This window comes from Poecilia mexicana, unplaced genomic scaffold (assembly GCF_051168715.1).
Source record: "Poecilia mexicana isolate PSO_F unplaced genomic scaffold, ASM5116871v1 scaffold_2, whole genome shotgun sequence".
In the NCBI taxonomy this organism is placed as follows: domain Eukaryota; kingdom Metazoa; phylum Chordata; class Actinopteri; order Cyprinodontiformes; family Poeciliidae; genus Poecilia; species Poecilia mexicana.
Window position 1 is genome coordinate 36,979,933 of NW_028263371.1, and position 15,841 is coordinate 36,995,773.

Below are 15,841 nucleotides of genomic sequence, written 5' to 3' on the forward strand. Positions count from 1 at the left end.
GCTACAAATCTGCACGTTAACTCAAGCTGCTGATGAAAACCGCTGCATTATGTAATCGTTAATATTAACGATCCTCCGATATGAAGCCGTGCAAAATGCTAACACGTGCGGTTCAGTCCATGCACAGTCACAGCGTTGATGGAAAGTAGAACGTGGAGGGCGAAGCACATCTGAGCCGTTAGCAGAGCTGCAGCTGGTGATGTGCGGCAGATGAAAGCTAAGCTAAGCCAGACGATGTAGCACTGCCTGATGAGTTGAAAAGTTTGAGAGGGCATGCATTATGAAAAATGTCACATTTTCTGAGTTTTAGGCTGAACCTCGGCAGCTCAGAGTCAAAAATATTCTGCCTCCTCATCTTTATTTCTCTGCACATTAATTTCAAATCATGGTGCATTAACTGTAACCATGGAGTGGAAAGTCAAACATGTTAATGTGCTCCTGCTCTTTTCTTTAACTTTTACTGCCAAATCATCTCACAAATTATTACAAACACTACAGCAGAATAATCATACATCAAACCTTTTTTTTTAAACTAGCTTTAAGTATTTTGATTTAGTGTGATAAATATGTCCCTCATCTAAAAAAATGTTTTACAAAGTCTCTAGTGTTATAATGTGCATTTCTATCAATTCTCAGAAAAAACGTAACTGAGGCCTTTTTAATTCCATCTTTATTTTTAAATTTATAAGATTATTTATTAATTTTAAGGTAGTAATTAATGTTCTCTTTTTCATTTACTTATTTTGGACTAGAGATTAAAAATTCACACACAAGAATCCAACAATAGTGACTATGGTCACCAGACACACCAAGATTTACGCACAAAATCTTCAACAACAACAACAATAAATTATTTGTGTTAGTGACAGTGCCTAAACGTTTGACATAATTTAATTTGTTGAGATGATTATATTAATTTGCTTCTTTAAATGAAATCAAATGTTTCATCACTTCTTTGCACATTGACCTCTGAGGTCATCAGTAATCTCTCTATTGTCAAAATAGTTTAGATATTTAGGTGCAACAAGTGCATTAGTTGTTACTTTGTAGCTCACCATTTGTATGAAATGATGGCCCAACTTTTTGTACGAAACAAAAAAAATGTGTACGTCTGAAATGACGAAGTGTCTCTACAGTCAAAATATTCTGTATTTGCCTTTGGAAGCTGGGGAAAAGATCTGATAAGTATATAAAAAAAAATGCTTCAATTGTTGCTTTTGAACTGTGAGACATCTATAGACAGTTTACTTTTGTGAAAGTAGTGAATGGATGAGAACTGAGTAAAAATATTGGAGTACAATGTTACAGCAGCCCTGTCGTAAATATCCAAATACAGCAGCTGTATGTTAGTTCACTCAGAAATTTCACTCAGACAAGGTACAGCAGATTTAGTTAAGCCTGAACATCAATGATTTGTGAAGTGGGAGTAAAAGCAGTAATGCTTCAAAAAAAAAAATTTGCTTGTTACAAACCAATTTGCTATTGAGCTTTTTTTTTTTTTTGAGCATCTGTTCTACATTTGTATGCTGCATGCTTGCAGGACTCCGGGTTCTGGAAGTGGCCACAGCACTGAACCAGATGTCACACCTAGTTTGTGTGATATCTGTTCTGGGGTTGACCTCTTGGTCTCTGAGTAACACACATGTCCCTGGGCTGATGGCCTCTATAAGCTGTGCAAGTCTGTACAGAAACCTGCATGGATGGACTTTTCCTTTGCATGAATCATTTAATGGAAGAAAAACAGACAGCAGAAGGTAATCTGTGACAGAACCAACATGAAATAGATATAACGTTTTTTAAATATATGAAGAAAATCATGGGCTTTTTCCACGTCCGACTCAATCCCCTGTAGAGAAAAATGACATTCCTGCTTGTCGTCTTACCGTTACCAAGAATGCTTTGGAAATCCTTTTTCCGGGCCCTACTTCCCCCAAAACACACACACACACACACACACACACACACACACACACACACACACACACACACACACACACACATGTATTCACTCATACAACACTAATCTCCCTGTCACAGATTCTAATGGAAAGTATTCGGCTGAGTCCTTCTGGTGAAATAAAGCCCTAATACGAAGTTAGAGAGTCCACAGAAAGGGAAGGTACAGTATAACACAGAGGAGGAAAAGCTCAAAGAGAACACCAAAGAGCCAAGTATATATGTCATCAAGCATATAGGCCTGAGCGAGAGAAGCCAAAAAAAGAGGGAGGAGAGGGCGAAAAGGTAGAATGTGAAAAGCCAAAGGGACACAAAAAGGGAAATACACCCCACACGAGATGGCTTAGCAGTCTTATATCACCCCATGTTTGAGGCAGAGGAGAAAAACAGTTTTTTGAACTTATCCGCGCTGACACAATCAGGGATTACTTCTTCTATCCCCACACAATGTCAGCCTATGACAAGGCTCTACCAGGCTGGCCCAGCTGTGATAACACACATATGCAACATAGGACCAGTGTGTCGGCAGGAATTATGCACAGGCATTCCCGGGGATGCATGCACAGCCTCTAATGCACGCTTTGAGCTGGGACACTGAGGGAATTCATACAGCCGCTGCATAGGATCAGCGTTTGAGTACATCACGTCTTGTTTAGCACAACGTTGCTCTTTGCCTGTGATTGTGCACGATTCAGCACCACCTTTCTCATGTGTGGACACGGTACTCTGGATTTAGGAACGCGTGGGATTGCTAAGAGCAAGGAAGGTCACTGGGAACATGTAAATGAGTAGAATGATTCAGCCGATCCAAATGTAGGTTGTGCATTAAGTTACATAAAGGCCACGCACTAACAAAAGAGGATGTTCTGAGTGTGAAGCTCCCTGCGTTGGGATTGTATTGAACCAAGTACAAGCACATTCTGCCTCCAAAAAACTGATTTCTTTTGAGCTTTTATTTCAACTCCTTTCAACTCTTTTTTTTTCCCCCCCACATTGTCTCACAACCCTGGATTTTCCAAGCCCATTGATACCAGGCGCAGTAGCACAATTTGGTCAAATACAGAATCAGAAAAATTATAGGGTTGATGTAAAATTGTGCAATGCTATTCGCAGGAAGACAAAAAACGATTTGTGTCTCCTGTAAAAAACTGAACTTTTTGGTGACTAAAAACAGATTTCTAAAAACACTCTCTCTAAAGTGTGGCTTTGTTTAAATGTCTGTTGTTCTGAAAAAGGATTAGGTCACTAAAAAAAGTAGTAATAATTTTGACTTGTTTCTCAGAGAGAGGCCCCAGCTCATGTGTTATTTCCTTCAAACTTGTGAACTTGCAATAGAGGTTAAAAAAAAAAAAAAAATATATATATATATATATATATATATATATACACACTGCTCAAAAAATAAAGGGAACACTCAAATAACACATCCTAGATCTGAATGAATGAAATATTCTCATTGAATATTTTGTTCTGTACAAAGTTGAATGTGCTGACAACAAAATCACACAAAAATCATCAATGGAAATCAAATTTATTAACCAACGGAGGCCTGGATTTGGAGAATTAAAGTGAAATGTTCCCTTTATTTTTGTATTAAAAATCTGAAATGACCAATATTCATCTCAAGGATCAGTCTATTTAAACTTCTGATCACTACTGTATGTCTTTATGAAAAAGTTTTATCTTTCCTAAACTGTTCACTATCCCCTTATTCTAAGTAAAATAACTTCAACTTCACTGGTTTATTTTGTTTGTCCCTTGGTATTCTCATGTTTATCTGCTTCTGGCACCTTTCCTCCCTCTTCTTGCTCTTCAAAGACTCTCTACTCTACTCGGGCCTCACTCCACTCACTCTCTGTCATACACAGTGTGTACACACACACAAACACACACACACACACACATGCACACACACGCATGCATACAGAAAGGTGCTGTGCGATAGCACTAACCCCAGGGGACCAGAACAAAGTGAACACTTTTAATCAAACTTGTGTCTAAAAGTGAGGAAAAGGGGGAAGGGGAGGCGTTTCTTGGAGTTGGCCATTTGAAGAGGCTTAAGATGGCGGCCATTAAAAATGCCAACACATGATGCCGATTCTTCCTCAGTAGGATGACGTAACACAGTGTGTAAAAGTAGGATGGGAATTACTTAAACCAAAACTAATATGGAATCCATCACACGGCTAACTTGCAGCGTGAGATGAGAAAATCAATGTGCAGAGATTAGTTTGTCATTTAGATTTCAATTATTTCCAAAAATATTGAATTGAAATGTGTCCTATTTGGAGCCAAATGCTTTTAAAACAGGAGAGCGAGACCGTATGGATCACTTGTCATGTGAAAGTACAGAGGGGGGCTGACTATGACACATAAACATTTTTGTTCCCGACAAGAAAAAGAGCTTTCCAACAGGACTACGCCGAATGGATGTATGAATGCTCACTGGCAACACAAAAATGAATGAAATGAGGAGCCTTACTTTCCCAAAGGAGCCTTAGGAAAGACTCCTTTCCCATGTGGAAATCATCCATGTTCTCCATGGATGGATTTCTTCTCATCAACATAAAATGGTCCCAACATGAAACAAAATCTTTTTGAGCCGCTTTCTGAAAAACTTTGAACAACGCAGTTAAGCATGGGACAGTTGACCAATGCTTTAAACATTTTTTTTTTCCAAACCTAAATGTCCCTTTATATCATTCCTGTACATCAGTGTTTCTCAACCCTGGTCCTCACCGAGGGAACTAAGATTGGTGCTCTGCATGTTTTAGATGAGCCTCTATTCCAGAACAGCTGATTCAAATGATTGCATGACCATCAAGTGCTGCAGAAGCCTGTTAATCACCCAGAGATGCAATTCAGGTGTTTGGCAGAAGGGAAACACCTAAAACATGCAGGACAGGGGGGCGATGAGGACCAAGGTTGAGAAACACTGCTGTACATTAAAGTATCATTAATCATGTATTGGACATAGATAAAGACCGATTTGATGTTTTCCAACCAGTTGCTGTGACTGCGGATCAGCTTGCTGAAAGTAATAAAAAAGAAACAGTTGTCTATATGGGGAAAAAAAATTGCTGATCACAAAAAACACAGAGAATCATGGAAACATTTTAACATATTAAAGATTTAAATATGTAGACACATTTTAGCAAAGGAAGAAAATTAAGTTTCCCCTAATTAGATGCTATGCAATAAAATCTAAGTCAATGTAATTGATCTTGCATCATAATACACCAATCTTAGTTCCCTCATTTCTTTGTAGTGCACTGCCATGATATCATGCTGTGCTTGTTTATCGCAGCGCTGATAGTCAATGGCATCATGTTGGTATGAAATCAATAGCAAATGTCAAAAGGTCTAGATGATCCTTTGACAATGCCAACAACTGACTGCACTGACTTTCATGTAAAAGGAGACAAAGTCATTATCAGTAGTAACGGCTTTGATTAGCAGATGGAACTTGTCTGAAGCAAGTTGCTGAAAAACAAATCTGAATTGATTATAAAATCAAAGCACAAATCAGGAGGGACAGAATCATGAAAAGCACGCGTCTGCCACAGATCCGTTGGCAACATTGTCTTTGTTGTGGTCGATAAAAGGCCAAAGATACTTCACGTCATGATCCTGTTAGATATCAGCATGATTCACTGTGACAAGCTTTTCAGGTTTAATTTATTAGATGAAATTAAAAAAAATGTCTTGTTTCACAGAGCAGCACATTTCCCGCTATGCTACAATTCCCCAAACTACCCAAACAAGATAATATATACTTTGAATTTTCACATTTTGACGGTCCTGCTTTAGATGTCTTACATTTATATTTATAGCAAAAAAAAAAAATGGCTGCAAATGTTTTGTATTTTTTTTTTTTGTATTCCTGTGTGAGAGTGAGCGAATGAAGTGGGGAGTTGATGGAAAGCAGAGTATATTTTATGTAACACTATGAAGTAGATCAGAGAGCAGAGCATGACCTATTTTTGGGGCTCCGTGGAGACAATATTTCTGTTCCATGTACTGGAAACTATGATTCCTGCACTTCAAAATCCGCTTTTACAAATCTTGAAGTGCTTTGGAAGAGTGAAACGCAGAGAGTTGACACTTCACCTCTCCTCAAGGTTGTGAAAAGACGTCGGCTTGAAAGCATCTAGAAACACACCTCGTGAATCGTTTACTCTAGGTGTCTGCATGCAAGATATAAAATGGTAATTCACCGTTTGACACTGGATTAAACTCGTGTCAACTCCCGTCCGTGTGTCAAAGGGCTCCTGGGTGAAGCAATGAATCTGAAAGTACTCACTTAAAGTTTCTCTCTCACTTCACTGGAGGTAAAAGGTATCTACTAATACCATACGTAGATGTATGCATAGTATATTCAAATGCAAATGCATCAAAAGTATCTAACCAGTCAGTAGTATGTTACATTACATCAAAAGATAGAAAATTATTTGATTTTTGAATGTTCTAGTTCTGGTATATTTAAGACCATTATAAACATGGTTTCCAACCAAATTAATGGTTTTCATTGTGGAGTGAATATTCACATGTGGAAAAAATGTTTGACAACAGCCAAACTTCCCAGATCAGATGTCCCAACAAATTTACTTATAGGGGAATTGCCATAGCAAAGCATAGGAGAATATTGAATATGTATTATAGTTTACCACCAACGACAAAAAAAAAAAAAAAAAAAAAAAAAAAAAAAAAAATCTATATATATATATATATATATATATATATATATATATATATATATATATATAGATTTTTTAAATTTATTTATTTATTTTTTCTGGAAAATTCACCAACTGCACAATAGTAGTCAGTATTGTAAAATAAGTAGTATTTCAAAAGGGCAGAAGACCCAAGAAATCTTATGTTTTTTGAATAATAACAATATTTGTTGTAAATCTGTTGTTAAGAGATGAGTGTGTTTTCTGGTAACCAAGTGCCACGAAGTAAACATCTGATTTTTTCTGTTGCAAAAGTAAAAATCAGAAGGCAGTGCATTAATATCATGCACAAACATTGCTAATGTAGCTACTGCTAACATTAGCAGTAGTCTTTTACCTAAAATAAGCTGTTTAGCTACTTTTTAAAAATTTATTAGCAATGTTTAGCACACTGGATGGAGGAAGTCATTCTGAGACAACATGTTAGTTATACCCCACAAGCCACTGGCAGCATTTAGGCTAACATTAGCATTTTGGCTAATTTTAGCTTATACACTAATTTTTACATATGGATGGAATGGAGTAAGTCCATGTTACTCAACATGCTTGTTGCGCTCTACATGGTATTGAGTACATCGTAGCTTACGTTAGCACTGATGCTAATTTTTAGCATCAGATCGCTGAGTTCCAACCAACGGGCACAATTTAGCAGGCCCTGTTTAAATTTCTTCAAAAATGTTCTAGGTATCAAACTACACTGTACTCAGAGACATAGTACATGCTACAGACATTGGCATGTTATTTATTAGAGTTTGTGAGGTTAATTTTGGAAATTGATTGCCATTTTTTGTTTAGAAAGATTGCTAGAAGAGAGGCAAATCAAAACAAAGAAAAATGTTTGTCCATCCATGAAGCATAGCCTATTTTCAAACAATTTCATTAAATTATACACTTTTTTTTTTTTCTAAATTCATACTCCTTTTACATTATTTCATGAATAAATAAATATTTTTTTACTAAATCTGCCAGGGTTAGATGTTTCGGGGCCTATACTTATGGGCTTAAACCTATTTATCTCAACAGGTTGCCTGTGATTCTTTTCACTTTGTATTTTTATCCTTCTCCAATGTCTTTCTAAGATGTACATTTCGTCGTCTAAACAAACGTACAAAATAGACTGGGATTAAATTATTTACTCAAAAATAAGTATTTTTGGTAAAAGAAGAGCTTCCAAGTACAGTAGAAAAATTTAGGTGTATTCCACTCTTGAAAAGCGACATACACTTCTGCTGCACACACACTACCTCACTTCATCCGCAGTGGGATCATTAGGAGTGTTTGAGGAATAAGTGAAGAGACCATGAGTGGAGAGACTGAGTTTATCTCCTCAGGCAGAGATAGGTCTGGCATTTAGCCCATATCCCAACACCCCTGTCACCGTTCAGACTGCGAGTTAAAATAGGTTTGTGTAGGAGCCTACTAAATGTGTGACAGGAAATTACCTTAAACTTTGGAAAGTCTTGGGTCATCTCTTCTCAGTCTGTTTTGAACAAGTTTGAGTGGAGTGGACAATAGCATTTTTCCTCTTAGAATTTTCCGTCAACACAGCCCTTGTGTTTGTTGCCTGCTCAGTTAGAGCCGGATATGGATTTCTCTTTCATGCAGTCATCCGTCAGACACACTAATGGCATTAATTGGCCATTACGTACCACTTGGTGAAATGTGGTCTACAGACACTTGAGCATATTTGAAATCAATTCTACATGCGCTGTATGATTGTGTATTTACTCAATTGTGTAACAAATATGCATATCCACAGTTGAAAATAGTCCCACCCGGATGTGCTCTTTATTTCTGTTTGAGTCATGTTTGTCTAAAACTAGACTGCATTTCTCTTAAATGTTAGTCAATCCCAGTCTTCTACCTACCTTCTACCTATTCTAAATCCTTTTTTTTTTGAGGGCTCATTTTAATGCTTTGAGGCAAACGAGATAAATTTACAAATCTGTCCACTTCATCCTCTGATACGACCCTAATTGTCATAATTTTTAATCATGAGAGATTACACAGCACTATGAGAGTTAATAAGAGTTTGAATCCAATTCTTCCTGTGCAGTATATGATCTTTCTTCTTTCTTGCCACCTCTCTGTGTTTCTGCCTTTCTTCCGTTCCTTGTCTGGTTACATAAATTGCTGCGAAGGTTTGGCTGTGTGGGCTGCAGCGTGGAGGTGGACATCTCCATTTTATAAACTTTCATTCAGGAAGGAGTTTCCAAGGTCAGAAGTCGTGCAGGCTCCTCAGCCAGTTAGGTGTATTGGAGCAAAAGGGTTATTTATGATCCCATTTCCACTGGTTTGCACATGAACATGGACCTTTATTGTGTAAGCATTGATTTACATAAATATTCTGAACTAATGGAGAGTCACTATTTAGCTTCATGCCATTATGGAACTGTATAGTTTCTACAATGCTACAAAGTCTATCATTTTCCATCTGTGATGAATAGCTGTAATATGTGCCTCTTTTTGTGGCAAATACAAAAAACTGAAATAGCGGACACAGCTGACAGATAAAAACTGCTGTTAGTGATAGAACAAGAGGTGGTTACGTTTGTATTGAAAGGTTATTTCAGATTTGTAAACATGTAATATCATAAATGATCAAGTATATTTAAAAATCCAGAAACAGATAAGTGATGAATTTTACTATTTCTCTCACATGCTATGTCTCATAGTCCCTGACTACCAAGAGTGGATCTGACACTCCAGGCGGTCATATCTGCAGTGTGACATCAGATGCCACATATTTGCTTGTATTTTTACTTTTGTGTATACATTTGTACTCCTTCTGTAAATTTGTTTTTTTTACCGTACCTCCTACTGTTAATGGTTAAGAAAAAAAAACAAAAACGATGTCTTAGAAGCAGAAGACATCCGATGACGTTTCACTCCCAAACAACGAATGTTCTGAACAATAAGAAAACTGACTCATGCAGATGGTTGTGGTGTGTTTGCTTGCAGGCAGCTGTAAAACTGAAACATAAAAATCATATAAATGTTTTAGTGGAAACAGTTTCCAGTACTTTGAAGATCGGTGTACATTGATTGGCTGTACAAAAACATTGTTTAACAGAATGATTTCATTCAGTCAGATTTCCTGTGTTTTGGTTTTGGGCTTGAATGATTTTGTGTATTGGACTTTGGAACGGTTAGTTGATCTTAAATGATCAAAGGCTGGTGTTGAGAAGAAAATAAACATTTTGTCCAGTTGTTATAAAAACTGCAAATGTAAAGAAAATAGGACAACAAATTAGGAAAATAGGAATTGAATTCCCAGATCAGTAAAACAATTAGTTCATTTGGGGATTTGGAGTTGAAATTGAGAAAGAATGCTGCATTAGTTGTTCTCCCAGCTGGTTTTGGTAGTTTATCTAGGAAAACTGAGGGATTATTCACTGAGACACTGTATAACTTGCAAACCCCAAACAAAGTGTACATGACTGTGTTTTTTTTTATACCTTGTAGTCAGAAATATTACTTATTTCTTTTCAAATATACCTGCAAGAAATATTCTTTTTGTTATTAAAAAAAAAACAAATCTAAAGTTTTCCGCAGATCTATGGCCCCGTAGTGGGTATTGTACTTATTTCTCAGAGTAGCATAATAACTTGAAAACTGATGGCCTGTGTGAAATAGCCTAGGGATAGACAAAATGATTTGATGATCCGATGCCGTACCATTATGTTTTAAAGCAGGCTGGTGAAATATAAAGTCGGGAGAAACATATCAGATACTGCAAAACTGAAAGATTTTGCAGTATTTACAAGAGATAAATATATGCGCACAGTGGCTGTGCGCATATATATATGAAAAACTGGACAGGACCTGACATGATCCAGGCCTACTGGCTGAAGAAACTCACTGCCCTCCATGAGCGACTGGCAGCTCAACTGAACCAGCTGCTACAAAATGGGACTCACCCTGAATGGTTAACTGAACGATTAACCATTCTGGTTTTGTAGATATTCTGTTGACTTCTTGGAACCAGATACCACAACACACCTTAAGGAGACGAGTGGAATCCTTACTTGGACCAATCAGGGCAATTTTAAGACCCACAATTAGGTAAGAGGACAAGACCCCTGGTATTTACAAATTGTTATACATGTTAAGATGTTTGTATTGGGACACTGACTTAGATTAAAACATCTAAAAGGAGGATGACCAACAAACGATTCTAACTTTTAAAGAAAGTCATTCACATGATCAGTTTTTAAGACTTTTCTGACTTGCAGCAACTAATTACAGGCATATTGCTGCAGAGCAAATCAGTTGGAGCATATCATGAATCATTATACAAATTAATGTAAAGTCATTCATTGCAATGATGATTAACAAACATCTAACACTCCTTCATGTCACTCTAGGCTAATAGTGCTCTCTGCTTATCCTTCCATGTGTCTTTTAAAACCTTGCTGGGTTTGCGGAGTTTTGCGCACGCACTTGTTTTTGTAGATGATGGGAGTAGAAATTACACTAATCATTCCGCTGATATTTTTCCTTTCCTTTCAAGCACTACTGTACATGAAAGTTTGTGTATGCTTTGAAATCTTGGACATTTCTGCACACATTGGATCGGAAACTCTATTAGAATTTCTCTGATGTTTTTTGTAAGAGGATTTAAGTGGACACAGACTGCATGTGGGAGCAGTCTGTTTCCTTAAAGGAAATGTCTTACAGTCCTAAAGCTTGCATGTTTGATCACCTGGAAAGTAAATTTGCCTTTAGGTGTTAGGGTGTACATAAACAATATCATGAGGTGTTCTGTAGGTTTCATAGGATGGGAAAAATCATTATGCTCGGGTGCTCTTTTTTTCTTTTTTTCTTTTTAAGCATTATATCTCTGCAATGTATCAGAGTAGAGCATTCTTACGCACAGTCATTTTTCCAACGTGGATGACATCAAACTGCATGCCAGATCCGAGTGAGACATCAAATGACTGATCCCCCTCATCAGGACACAGCTTCAAAAACGGGTTTGTCATTCTGACTGGATAAGTGCAGTTTAATTCAAATCAAAGAGAAGCAAGAAGATGAAAAGACATGAGCCCCAACTACAAGAAGGAAACCTGGCAGATAGTCAGGACAGCTAGCCTTGGGATCCCACAGATTAATGGCAAGCATTAAGTGGCCGGTTCGGACTAATTTAAGTCTCAGCTATAGTTTTCTTGAGAGCTTTTATCACAGTGTCTGAGGGTATCTGTTGACAGAGAGACAGGCCCTCAGTGTGGGATAGCTGGTGCCAGCTGCTGCAGAGTCGCTCCTGCATTTACATTTGCAGTGCCCCGATTTGTAACACACTATAGCTATAGTGGAAGTAATGTACAACAGAATATTTAATGAGTGCTTCAAAACTGCCTTTCATTCTTCATACAGTATATATTCATATACACTCACTGGACACTTTATTTGAAGCGTTTAAAGCTGGGGACAAACTACAAGACTTCCACAATCATCTCAGATTTTGAAAACGCAGTATTCCCTCCATCAGATCGCTCTTTGTTTCTCGACTGAAAGACTTGGGGAGGAATTGCAGACTTTACAATTTGTTGGATAAACTAAAGCTCACATAAAGCTCTCAAGGAAACTCTACAAGTGCCAATTTGAACCGACAAGTCGATACCAGTAGACGATGGTGATGGTCTATCACCATGTGGTTCTATTCTTAATGCTTTTGACGATGTATTAAGCTCTTCATAAAGATTTGCCATTTCTTTATCTTGTATAACACTTCATGTCTGAGCTAAAGTGAAGACATGTACTTATAAATACCTTGAATTTCATGTGACCAAAATCTTTATTTTTTTCTCTGTATGAATTCCAAATCTCAGCAACATAATTCAGTCTTTATGCTCCTTTTATATATATATTCAAAGAGGGTCAGAGTGGATTAAATTGGTCCGTGCAGCAGTCTATTTCAGCAGGAGAGCTGGGCAAGTGAGGCTCCCTGGGATTAAAACCTAATTTAATGAAGACCTATAGCGTGAAAATCTCCAGTTATGTCCTTGTGTCAATATCATGAAGACGTTGCGGACGACTGCTGCGACAGACGCAAGAAAAGAGAAAGAAAGAGGGCAAAGGCTGATGTTGTTCAGCACCTACGGGATTTAAAACTTGGGTTTTAACATATTGACTCTATCTGCTACCATTTCTGTCTTTCAAATGACTCAAACAACATATTTACTTGTTGAAAGCTGTTCATAATTATAGAAAAGTTCATGGAAAATCTTTTATTTTTGTTTGTATCTGATGGTTTGAATTAGGATTGAAATGCTAGTCAGCTGAGTTGGTGGATTTGTAACTAGAACTTCTTGTTACTGCGAGTCGGTAGCCTCTTTGGAGCGTCTCTGCAAAATTAAATGCAAATTCTTTTTTCTTAGTTTGTCTTCAGAGAGACAGAAGCAGTTAGAGGCAAGGAGACCTGGTCCACGTTCAGCCCCTTGCACCAAGCATTGCTGTCTGCAACAATTTTACATATTAAAATCCTGCAGGCATCTTCTGGAATGAATTAGATTTTATTTGCATTTTCAGTTCTGAGTGGATGAATATTTGCCTGCAAAACTGACACATTTAGAGGACCTCCTTAATTACTGACTCCTGGCTAACCTTGCTGCCCGAACGTAGCTTTAAAGCATCAATTGTGGCTCATCAATTTCTATGTAAATCAACACTATAGGCGTGAGGAGGGGATAATTGTTTTCTGACAAAGCGGATGTTTTAAAGAGGACAATTGTGTTATGTAACCTTGTGCTGAAAGAGAATTTGCAAAGCACAAGAGAAGTGCGTTGACAAATGCGTAAAGACGAATAACGAGGTCACCAATTTTAAAAAAAGAGTTAAAAATTGGTCTTTTGTTAACAAAAAAAAAAAAACTTTTCCTTTCTCTGTTGACAGTTTGAATGTTCCCAACTGGTAAAATAGTATTTAGCAGAAAATTAATCCAAAGATTAAAAAGACTCCCTATTGTGTGAACCATTTCAAGCATTAAGCATGCCGATGTTAGTGAATATTCATCAGTTTAGACAGAGTGCTCGCTTAAAGTAGTAAGAAAAAAAGTGAGGCCATTTACAGGTCATCACTAAGACAATGCTGGAACATTATTTACTCTTACCAGAATTACGCTCCACTGCTTATAATTTATGCAAGTGTTTCTCAAATGTCATTGAAAAAACATACTCTGTCCTGATAGAGTAACACTGTAGCACATTTACATTCTTCATTCCAATATAAACAAATATCCAGGCAGAGGAGTGGAGGTGCAATGTTTTGGATTCTTACATTTGGTTTTAATGCATGCCACTTTAAAAATGTACAGTAACAAGCGTATTATTTTTATCTAACAAGCAGGTGCAAGATATCAAACTTAATATTGGAACGTGGTGAAATACATGCTGTCTTTTCCAAAATATTAGAAGCAAATAGGAAGATATTTTTTAACATGCATAGCATGCATTATGTGGAATCATAACTCATGTTAAATGTTACTGTAGTAACTGTTAATTCTTTCCCACTTATAATAAAATTTTCAGCATAAAAGCTCTGTTTTGCAATGCATAAATGTGTTGTATTAATCTTTGAAACAACTGCCGGTAAACTTGGAAAAAAGGCAAACTAGAAAATGAAAAAAAAGACTTGTTTTCATTGGTTGTAGGACTTGGAACAATTTGAGGGTATAATGACAACGTCCAGCGACAAAAACAAAAAAAAAAATTAAAAAAATCCTGCTTTAATGTTGTAAAAGAAAAACATTTAATGGCAATTTGTAACGTGTTGTGCTTTCACTTTAAAATCTATACCAAGAAAATCTTGTCATAAAAGACCTCCAGGCTTAAGTTTTAATTAGAAGAGATAGAAATAAATCTGTATGAGAGAAGACACATCTTTCGTGGGCCCCCAAGGACAAAACCAGTAGCTGTAACTCAGGAAACATCCCTGTTGTCTCCAAAGAGCAGGCGTTTGAGTGGCTCAACCAAGTGTCCTTGGGCTAGACAGACACTAACCACCTCTGACACACCTGCTGTACTGCTCAGTGTGAGAAAGTGTGGAAATGCGTGTCAGTGTATAGAAAAGAAAATCTCATTTTGAATCACCGTGCAGCTAGGTGAATGTGGCTTGATCTGTGCAGGGTTTTTATTGCACAGTTCAATGTTTTCTTAGATTGTCCAGAGCAGTGGGAAATAATTTGCCATATAAAGAATTAGCCATGTAAGAATTGCTTTTTTTCATTCATGAATGATGCAGATCCTAAAACAAATGTTAACACCACTCAAATATAAAAAAAAAAAAAAGGTTTCAAATAGGTTCCTGTGGCAACAACATCAGCTGTCAAACCTTTGGCATTACAGATAGTGATTAGGAAGTACAGATTAACATCACTGGAGGAATTTTTCATTTCTGCATAGCCTGCTTTAGTTCATTTCACAGTATCTCAATCTGTGAAGAAGGAGAAGACTTTGACTAGGCCGTCCAATTTCCCACTTCTTTTTTTTTAATATAAATTTTGATTTGCCTGTGTGCTACAAATTATTGTCCTGCTGCAGATCATACAGATCATGCAAACTTCCTTCAGAAAGAAGGACGTTTGAACCTTCTTGCTGCAAGGTAACAGTGCAAACAAATGCACTATCATGAAACCCAAATATTATTTTTACTTACAATATTTTGTTCAAATGCTTTTTCAGAACAGTTAACAGTTTTGTTTTTCAGTGTTTTGCCTGAAGGCTACATTCCAAATATGAAGACTCCAAATACACATGAATGAACAGCTAACCTTAAAAGCTGCATTTGTAAAAGACCAGATGTATTTTCTTTAGTGCCACGCTTTGCATCAAACACGCCGCATGTTGCAAACATGTAAACTTTTAACATTGTCCCACTTATGAGACTTCCTCATATCTCGCTGTCTTTCTATACTCCTCCATCTTTCCATCCTTTACATAGAAAAATGCAGATCCTGCCTGAGTCCTCTGATTAAAAGGAAAAGCCTCGACTGGGAATTGTCAGTGATGTTCCCATGCGGCTCCACATGCAGGCTCTCGATTGGCTGCTTGATGTATAATTCAGATGAAATGGGAACACCTAATGAGACTAACAAATGGTGCTAACATGTCTCTGAGCTGACGGAAGAACACACAAACACTGGAATTCAA